This window comes from Ostrinia nubilalis, chromosome 6 (assembly GCF_963855985.1).
Source record: "Ostrinia nubilalis chromosome 6, ilOstNubi1.1, whole genome shotgun sequence".
Taxonomy (NCBI): domain Eukaryota; kingdom Metazoa; phylum Arthropoda; class Insecta; order Lepidoptera; family Crambidae; genus Ostrinia; species Ostrinia nubilalis.
Window position 1 is genome coordinate 7,414,164 of NC_087093.1, and position 7,871 is coordinate 7,422,034.

General features: G+C 34.0%; 1 long non-coding RNA gene across 2 annotated transcripts; it reads left to right on the plus strand.

Annotated features, from left to right (window-relative positions):
• Positions 1-1,265: 1,265 nt before the first annotated feature.
• On the plus strand, positions 1,266-5,896 carry LOC135072507 (uncharacterized). 2 transcript variants are annotated; one of them, XR_010257452.1, is made up of 3 exons: positions 1,266-1,579; positions 1,885-2,059; positions 2,518-5,896. It is a non-coding gene; the product is annotated as an uncharacterized LOC135072507 (long non-coding RNA). The 2 variants fall into 2 exon arrangements; XR_010257451.1 differs by having other exon boundaries at positions 1,266-2,059.
• The last annotated feature ends 1,975 nt before the right edge of the window (positions 5,897-7,871 follow it).

Sequence of the window (7,871 nt, forward strand, 5' to 3'; positions counted from 1 at the left end):
CAAAAAGTCAAATTACCTCCAGAATCCTCCGTCTTTACGGGGGAATGCTTTGGCCTTTTTAGAGCAATAGAATATGCAAAATTATATAGACTTAAAAATGTTGTCATTTTTACGGATTCCATGAGCGCACTTCAAGCTTTAAATCAATTTCCTTTTAAATCCAGAAACCAGTACCCTGTAATATATGACATTAGAAAGTTATTTTATGAATGTATTTCACTTGGCCTGAATGTTTGTTTCGCCTGGATTCCTAGTCACTGTGGGATAAGAGGTAACGAAATTGCAGATCGTCTTGCCAATGAGGCGGTCTCCTGTGGAGATTTGTTTCCCTATCAGAGTTATTGTCATGATCTCCTAGCATTGCCCAAACTTTCTTTAAACTCTTCCTGGCAATCGGATTGGGAAATTAGTTGCAAATCAAAAGGCTTTCTTTTTTCACTTCTTCAGCCACAAATACCTACAAAGCCTTGGTTTTTCAAGTTGAAATTTGATAAGAGAGTTTCTTCATCTATCATACGCATGAGGTTGGGTCACACGTGTACACCCACTCACCTCGCAAGACTCCATATCATTAATGATGATTCTTGTGAGTGTGGCACCGATTCAGGCACTATCAACCATATTTTCTTCTCCTGTCCTAGTTTTGACCGCTCTGCTTTCCTTCGGGAACTCTCTTCCTTACACATTCCTTTCCCGTCTTCTATAATGTCTCTCCTTTTCCATAAAGATCCTGTTGTATATAATTGTATAGCCAAGTTTATAACTGTAAATAATATAAAGCTTTGATTTTTGTATAAACGTATGTATCTTATTATATAAATATCTCCTGTATATTCCTCATTTTCCTGATCATTAATTCCTTTCCAAATTCCGAAAGTAGGCATTTTTCCTTTTAATTCCCGTTTCCCCGTTTTTAACTCGACACTGACAAGAGGCATAGCATAGCCATAATAAAAAAAAAAAAAAAAAAATGTCATTACCTCGTCCCCCTCAGGAAATGGCGAAATTTTTTGTATGGAAATAAACGCGCGCTGCTACTCCTGAGCCCCGATTACGGTAACTTTTAACGTCAACAATCCAGACACGCTTCTCGATTCTGCGATACGATTGGTCGTTCAACAGCGTACAACAGCTGTTTTGACCAATCATATCGCAGAATCGAGAAGCGTGTCTGGATTGTTGACGTTAAAAGTTACCGTAATCGGGGCTCTGGTTGGTTAATAACTCTATGACTCATACCGATCCCAAGGAACCGTACTTACTCCATAAAGTTAATATTCCTTCGGAATAGAGCAACAAAGAATGAGCGAGCGAGATGTCACTATCTGCAACCCTGTGTGATAAAAAGAGATGTGTGATGCTATCATCGTCACGTCAATAGAACCATTTTTGCAAAAGATTTGACAGGCAGTGACACATAGAGGCACAAAGCAGAATTTCAAATCACAGTTTTTTCTAAAAATTTCGTAAAATCCTGTATAGTTTTGGAATTTTTTTATTGTAATACAATGGTGACCTGTTCCGTCCTGGATTGTGATATAAACCAGAGAAATAATCCCGCAAAATATTCATTTCACAGGTAAATTTATTGAAATCGACACCTCCAAACTTTAGCTTTATTTTTGTGAATGCGCTTAGAATTTTAAGCACTAAGTGTGATAATTATGTTCTTTAAACATTAATTTAAGTTGTAAGCAAAGATTTGATGCACATAATCCAGAATTTATGAATATTTTGTGTAAAGAAATAATTTTCGTTTTACACTAGGGCTGTACCACAATCGATAAATATATTTTGTGCACTGTCTATCACAGTCACCTGGGAATGTAATAATATGAGTTTCTGACTATTATAATAGGTACTAATTAGTAAAGTATCTTTCAGATTTCCGACTAACGAAGATGTAAGAAAAACATGGCTCAAATTAATTAATCGTCCAAATTGGATTCCAACTAAATATGCCACTTTATGTAGCAAACATTTTGATAGTAAATGTTTTCGAAAAATTGGAGCCAGAATCACGTTGAAAAAATGTGCAATCCCTACAGAGTTTGTTCCGGTAAGTTTAATTAAAATAATACTATTTCTGGCAATAAATATTTTCATTTTCATTTTCTTCTGATGATGTTTCGTTGGTTAGTAATGTCAATTTATTACCTTGATCTGGTTGTTTTCATTGTTTTGATAAAAAATGTTTAACTATAAGTTATAATTAAACTATGATTTCTATGAAATAGTCAAACACGGGTCTTAACGCGACGTTTATTAATGAGTTACATTATGTACTCACGGCTTGACGTTTCGGCTGCGATGCTGCAGCCGTAGTCACAAGTAGACTGGCGGTTCGCGGCGTTGTCCGTTCGGGTGGGCATGAAGATTTTCAACTACCCTCATAATAATATAAAATCTTATATGATTTCTATAGTCAATTCTTTCTTTATTTTTCACAGGTGAAAGTAAAGCCAACACGCACAGTTATATGATTTCTATAGTCAATTCTTTCTTTATTTTTCACAGATGAAAGTAAAGCCTACACGCACAATGTCGTCGTACGTGAACAGAGATATTTTACCAGAGGGATCTACATTATCGTCTAGATCTCCGCCGCCGACACCACAGCTTCAGCCCACACCAGAGGGATCTACATTATCGTCTAGATCTCCGCCGCCGACACCACAGCTTCAGCCCACACCATCGACCTCTTTCCAAAAACTTAAATCTAAATGCGCAAAATTGCAAGAAAAAATAAAAAAGAAAACGCAACTCATTAGACACTTAAGATCACAAAATAAACGAACTAAAATTAAAGTTGTAACCTTAGCATCTTTGCTTGATGAATTTAAAAAATGTCCTCGGCTTTGTGATAATTTAAATGACATTGCCGCAACATGCAGTAACAAAACTATTCAGGCCTTAAACGACCGAACGAATGCTGTAGCTCGAGGTGATATATCTCAGTCAACTACATATTGTGACGAATTGAAAAGATTTGCATTAACGGTTCATTTCTATAGCCCGAGATCATACAGTTACATTCGCGAAAAATTTTCTTTTTGCTTGCCACATGTAAATACTCTGAGAAACTGGTATAAACGCGTAGATTGTGCTCCTGGATTTACGGAAGAATCTTTTAATACAATTAAAGAAGTAGCCAAAACAAAAGATCTTCTTGTAAGTTTAACTTTCAATGAAATGAGCATCAAAGAATATACTGAGTTTGTAGGTAAGAATCACTATGGCCATGTTAATTTCGGGAACGATTCACATGGGGATGAAATTCCAGTGGCAAATCAAATTCTTGTATTTATTGTCGTAGCAATCAACCACTTTTGGAAACTACCCGTAGGTTTCTTTCCAGGGCGGGCTTTTACAGCTACTCAAAAAGAAAACTTGCTGAAAATATGTCTTACTCTTTTAATTGAAACTGGATGTACCGTTGCTTCAATAACTTTTGATGGCATATCCTCTAATTTAAACATGTGCAAATTATTGGGATGTAAATTTACAACTGAATCCATCATTCCTTATTTTTATCTAAAAAACAAAAAATATTACGTTTTATTTGATCCGTGTCACCTTTTAAAACTTATAAGAGGTATATTTCATGATAAGAAGACATTTATAGATTGTAACGGAAAGAGAGTAGAATTTAAATTTGTAACAGAACTATACGACCTTCAAGTAAAAGAAGGCTTGAGACTTGCCAATAAGTTAACTTTCAGACATATAAATTTCATGAAACAAAAAATGAAAGTTAAATTAGCCGTACAATTGTTATCGGAGTCTGTTGCCACAGCCATAGAATATTGCCAAAACTTTTTGAATTTACGCCAATTTCAGAACTCAGAAGCCACTGTTAGATTCATACGCATGGTTAACGAATTATTTGATATTTTTAATTCACGGAATTTCCTTTCATACGGTTATAAAAAACCGTTATTTGAAAGGAACAAGGAAATTATATTTCAAAAACTTGATGAAGTTTACGACTATTTCTGTAACTTAAAATACGAAGATGGTACTTTAATAATAAATTCAGCAAGACATCTCGGATTTTCTGGATTCTTAGTTAATATTAAAGCTTTGAAAGGGCTGTATGTAGATTATATCGAGAAAGGTCCTTTGAAATTTTTGCCTTTATACAAACTTTCACAGGACCACGTAGAAACTTATTTTAGTGCAATTAGATCTATGGGTGGTTTTAACAACAATCCTACAGTAAGAAATTTTGTATCAGCTTATAAGAGATTGCTTTGTCACACTGAGGTCAAGCTTAGTGAATGTGGAAATTGCTTAGAGCTGGAAAAAGTAACTTTACTTAATGGTGCAACTTCTACGACAGACAGAATTAATTGCTCTATAATATTTAACAAAATGAAACAAGAATTTGAAATACAAGATCCTTTAGAAAAAGACCAGGAATATATATCAGAAATATCAGAATTAGATAGATTACCAGACTCTTCACAAGATTTTACACAATTTGTTAAGTCAGTCGTACAATACATTGCAGGATTTGTCATTAAAAAAATTCGAAGGAACATACACTGTGAAGTTTGCTTGGAATCCCTCACACAGGCTCGGGCCGACTCATTAATAAGTAGGAAAGACTTTGATAAAACTGGTGTTGGTTTTTTAATATATCCTTCTGAAGATGTGATAAATGTTTGCTTAAAGTGTGAAAAATATTTTCGAGAAAAATTAAAAACAAATTTTAATTTTGATGAAAACAAATTTGATAAGACGGTTCTAGATATCATTCGTCATATTGATTTGCAAAATCATTTTGATTCTTTGGTTGTCCATTCATTCGATCAAGATCCACTTAACAGTCACAGATATCTTATTATCAAATGTATCATTGAAACATATTTGCCTGTAAGATTGAGGTACGAAACAAAATTAAAAAATGTATCAAAGTTGACTTTGAGAAATTACTTAAACAAAATAATACTTTTCCGAGGGCAATGAGAAGTGCCCTTGGAAAAGTATTATTTTGTTATTACCTGTTAGTTAACATACTAAACATAATAATAAAATGTTCATGCACACAAATGTTTGTACTGTGCGGGAATCGAACCCGCTACCTCCGGAATAGTAGTCCGTTTCGAACCACTACGCCAAACGGCCGACAACGATAATTTAATAAATTTAACATTTAAATGAATAGACAAAGAATCAATAATGATAAATGAATAGCTGTCCTATCAAATGGCAATGCCAGATTTTGTATGGAAGGTGGCGTCTTTTTTTTTTCGCGCGGCCATCGACCAAACTTTGTTTTTTGATTACAAAATAGTGGAATAAACCAAACTTACTATGGCATGTATACCTCTAAACTCAGTCTGAACTGAGTTACGAGCATTAGAAGTTTAATGATTTTCATACTAGATTTGCTTTTTGCCCGCAAGTTTTGTAAGAAATTGTAACAAAATATTGCGCTATTTTTTTATTGCGCTGCTGCACACTGATGTCTGGATCCTTTAATGGATGGTATTGTTTGTTTACACATACAATGTCATTATTTTGTTGCAATTTCTTACAAAACTTGCGCGCAAATAGCAAATCTAGTATGAAAATCATCAAACTTCTGATGCTCGTAACTCATTTCAGACTGAGTTTAGAGGTATACATGTCATAGTAAGTTTGGTTTATTACACTATTTTGTAATCAAAAACCAAGGTTTGGTCGATGGCCGCGCGAAAAAAAAAAGACGCCAATTTCCGGCATTGTCTTTTATTATTACATCGCATTCGTTAGAATCCTATTTTTTACATTATCGTCAGAATTATCATTTTTAATTATTGACTTACTCTTACTAATTAGAAATCAGAAAGTTTGTATGGATGTCTTGATGTTTGTTGCTCTTTCAATTAAATCAGTTAAATCATTTTAATCTTCTGAGTTTTATTTTTATTTTCCACTCTCCCATATACGGATTGTATATGGACATTCTATCCTATTTTAGTTCCATTAATATTACTACTGTTAGGTGTTAATTAATATAAATCGATATCGATATTCATGTGAAAAGTAACGACATACATACATCACTAGCATGCACACATATTTATATTTACACACACAAATGACATCTCATTTTTGGTTTCGTTTGACAGCTCGTGATTGTTGCTCTATTCCGAAGGAATATTAACTTTATGACTTACTCATAACAATAAGACACACACTGATCCATGTATTCATGCACTTGACAAATTTTTATCTTGAAACGCTGGTAGGGTAAAAAAAATAACGAGATTTGACGATTTGTAAGAATTAATTTATTTAAAAAGGTAAATAAAGATGTTTTTGATTTTGTATTTAACAAATTATCAGTTTTATCGGAATTAATTAATTTTCGATTCGAGTCACACGATATCTCTGTACCCCCAGTGAAAAGGGAGTTAAGTCGAAAATGGTGATTTTTGGGAAATCGCATTTGAAGTTAAAAAAAATCCTGCTTCGTCGCTATTAGAGATAACTTGGTGAAATATTTTTTAGGTGAAAGGTAATGTTAGATATAATTAGGCAGTGTGCCAGTTTGGGAAATATAGCATGTGGTTTTTTCGTAATTAAATAAAAACCTAGTTATATCACCATGCACGACAACTTTACATTCGTGTAAAGTGATGTAATGGGATATAAATCATTTTACACCACACTGAATTAACCACACGCTAACAAGTGTAAAGTGATACATTTTCCACCATTTCTGTTGATAATTTTTTTGTTTCTTCAATTTTAGAAAAAGTTGTAAAACAAACATAAGTAATTACACTATGAGGAATCATTATTTCAGGTTATTTAGGGTAAATCGTCCAAAAATTGTTACTTATATTAATATACACCAATTTTGTGGAGAGAAAAAAAATGTGTAAACTGATCTAACTAACATAATAGCGATCTAAGTATCCTAATAATTTTGTGTAAAGTGATATAAGTGGCGACTGTAAAGGAATAAGGCTAGAATTTGAGACTGAACTCTAATTATTTACTCCTTAAATGTTTATTCTGATCTGAAACTACAATTTTATTCATTATTACACCATATACCATGAATGATATCGGCCTAAATCACATACATTATCTCCTATTATAAAGTAAGTATAGCTGAGCAATTGTGTAGTAAAGACCAGAAACAACAATGGTTTCACATGAACTAATTAGACAGGAGACAGAGAAAAGTTTGTTTTCTACAATTACCCTTTTAGGAATCAAACCCTGGACCAGAGATGGTGATGTCAAGGTATATTGATTGCCTTTTGGCTACAGAAGGATAATATAAAAGTAAATTCATAAAATGCATTTGTTTTCAACAAAGAGGCTTTTAAACAGCTCTTTAACACGTCCTAGTATTACTTGAACCCTACAATAATTTTGGGACATAAATGGACCAGTGCTGAGAAGAAGCAGCGCAAGAAATTTAGCCACCCTTGTCAGACTCTTCTTAAATAATAAATAACTTGAAAAAAAACCGAACTGCCTAGGGCGGGAATCCTCTTAAATCAATAGAGACATGAATTAACAAGACATGTTATACTTACGAGCTAAGCAGGTAAAGTCCAGCAACACATGCCATTTACATAATTATTTACTTTACACATAGTATCCATTCATAAGGACTTTCGTAGATAGTTTCTCAGGGCAATCAAATATTGCACTTAGCCTCTTGATTAGACCATTGTGTGCTATTTGTAGTTTTTCTTCCTATTCCAATCGCTCCAGATCCCCCCAAGTAGCAGCAGCCTATCTAGGTCGCTACAGGCCTTCTGCAGCGACCCTGGTGATTGGAGAATTTGAGCCTGTTGATCTGCTACGCTTGTGCACTACTTGCGCACGTGCTGCGGTTTTTCTTCTGCCTCCATGCATAT